The sequence below is a fragment of the Lygodium microphyllum genome, chromosome 20, assembly GCF_053477565.2.
Source record: "Lygodium microphyllum isolate KBCC chromosome 20, Lygodium_microphyllum_v1.1.10, whole genome shotgun sequence".
In the NCBI taxonomy this organism is placed as follows: Eukaryota; Viridiplantae; Streptophyta; class Polypodiopsida; order Schizaeales; family Lygodiaceae; genus Lygodium; species Lygodium microphyllum.
The window spans coordinates 74414167-74416930 of record NC_141154.1 but is presented as its reverse complement, the minus strand read 5'-3'; positions in this window follow the sequence as shown (position 1 = coordinate 74416930).

The following is a 2764-nucleotide window of genomic DNA, read 5'->3' as shown; positions in this document are numbered from 1 at the left end:
TCAAGTGCAAGACATCCATCTAAGAGCCATAATGATTAAAATGAGATCCATAAGACTTTAAGCTTAATGCTCGAGAGTCATAAGGGGTTCGAGCCATAAGGCTTTAAGCTTAACGTCCAAGAGTCATAAGGCGTTCGAGCCACCTAATGGGCCTATTGAGCTTAACATCCAAGCCACCTAATGGGCTTATCGACATGTTTCAGGGTTGAAGGGTTTAATGAGCATTTATAAGGCTTGAAGGGTTCAATGAGGGGCTTTAAGCTTGAATGTCCATGTAGGGGGTTTAAGGAAGATCTTATAGATAAATACCCTAGCATTTGAGCCATTAAAGAGTAATGCCTTATGTTTATAAGGCTTGAAGGGTTTAAAACACTACCCTCATTAAAGAGTAATGCCTTAGGGGCTTATTGACACGTTCCAAGCAGGAGGCCAACTTTGCAAAGCTTGAAAAGCTAAGCACCTCAAAAGCCAAGATAGGCGAATTCAAACTCACAAGAATTATTAGACCATGCAAGCCTAGGGTATTGCCAAGTAGTTGCCTTGGCCATTTGACAAGTTGTAAGCAACTTTGTCATTACTTTTTGTGGGGCATACTTGTAACCCTTCAATGGCCAGCTTAGTGGTTGCCAACCCAAGTATTAGTACTCCTCGCAATGGCAAAGGTACATGCACTGAATGCCATCACAACTAGGGGAGAATGAGCTGACAATCATCCTCTCATCTCATGCAAAGCTAGATTGCAATAGTGGAAATTGAGGGGAGTAGCATGATCACACTCTCTATAGCCCCGTCCATGGGTGCACACCACTCTTCATGAGTTGCAACCAACAAGTGGGTATCGACTCACTCACTAGGCATGCACGTTCTCACATCTCACCTTGTTGTGGGAAATCCACATTGCATAGGGTCACCACGACATTAGGGGTACCTAGCTCTTGCACCAACCCATGGCATGCTAGGCAAGTGGAGGATTAAGGCAAGGGATGTTGCACTCAAACACTAGGAAGATAGAGTTGAGTGGCATTGTAGGAAGGGTTGAGAGCAAGAAAGTGGTGCAACGGACACTCTTAAGGGTCAAGGCATAGAGGTGTGAAAAAGCAAAAGCTCTTGGGCTACTCTACACACTTAGCTTCAACCATCTATGATAGGAAATCACACATTGCCAAAGGTTGGGGCTTGGGACAACATTGAAAATCATTGATCTCGGCTAGTTCACCCACAACATTTCTAAGTCCTAGTAGTAAGGAGAGCCTACCACCTTGGGATGGTTATCCCAAACTTGTGGCAAATGCAACTTATTATTAAGAGGAATTGACCTTGTTGCGAGAGTGAAGTAGTAATAATACCCTCTCGCAAATGCAACTTATTATTAAGAGGAATTGACCTTGTTGCGAGAGTGAAGTAGTAATAATACCCTCACTAAGCAATGGATGGGTATGGGAAGCATGCTTTGAAATTGGGCCAAACTCCCACTGTTGATGGAAGGCCATTGAGGACACAACAATGAGGAACACATGGGCAAGTGTCGAGCGAACTTGACCAAGGCTTGCAAAGAAAGACAAAAGTACTACCCCAACAAGACAATGAGCATACACAACAACATAGCTCGTGCATTGGAATCTTATTGAAAAAAGTTAAAAAATGCGATTGAACACCTCGAAGTAGGTTGTGAGGCCAAAAGGAGCATTCTGAGAGTATTGTCTTTGTCTATATTGACTAGGGATACCAAGAAGGGGTAGTGTCTAGCACCTTGAGGATAACACATGAAGAATCACATCCGCACAAATTTAGACTTGAAACTCTAAGACAAATGCAAGTCTTGTTGTCACAAGTATCACCCACCCTCAACCGCAGGTGAGGATAAGAACGTCCTGGGAAGCATAGCAGGTATTCTAAGAGCTAAAACCCTTGCATCTTGACTAAGTACTATCAATAGATGTTCATTACATCAGAACATTCTAAGGTTCAAAAAACCTCAATCATCACCCAAGTAAGCTCTTCATTCAATGTGCCATTGAGCACCTTAAATCCTCAATCTCTTATAAAGGCTAGCCAAGCAATTGCAATAGGAGCCACAACCTTAGGAACTCTTGGCAAGGAAGGGCCAATCACAGTAGGGTTAATTGCAACCTGTGATAGTTGTCAGCCACGAAGAAGTAACAACCTTGACACAACAACTTGCCCTTGTTAGATGACATAATTGGAGTGCAAATACCCTAAGGTCTAATAGAACCATTTCAAGCATGATTCTAGGGAAGGACAAAAAGATTACCTAAAAGGCCTCACAAGTAGAAACTAAAACATTCCTGACTAGCCCATGTGAGCACTACTTGATCTCTAGGGACTTGAGAGAGTTAAACTAGGTCCAGACACGTGTAACTATTAGCCTGAGTAGAGACGGGTTAAATTGTCAAACAAGAAAGTTGATGTAGAGTTTCGAAAGTGTTACATTACATGTTTTTGAGCTTTGATGTTTTTGCTAAAACTTTAACACTACAGGTGATTTTAATGAAATTAGTAAAAAGTGTCATTTTATGTATGTTCACATTGGATGGAAAGGATTGAAAGCTCGTTTGTGCATTATTCATTGTTAACTATGTTTGGAAAAAAGAGATTGTCTATTGAAAGAAGTGGGTGTACATGTCAAGCAATTCAAAAAGCAGGGGGAAGAATCAACCAATCACTAGAAACCAAACAAGAAAATGGAACTTAGAAACCATAGGGAGTCGAACCACAACAATACTAAGACAAGGGGGAAAAAGCA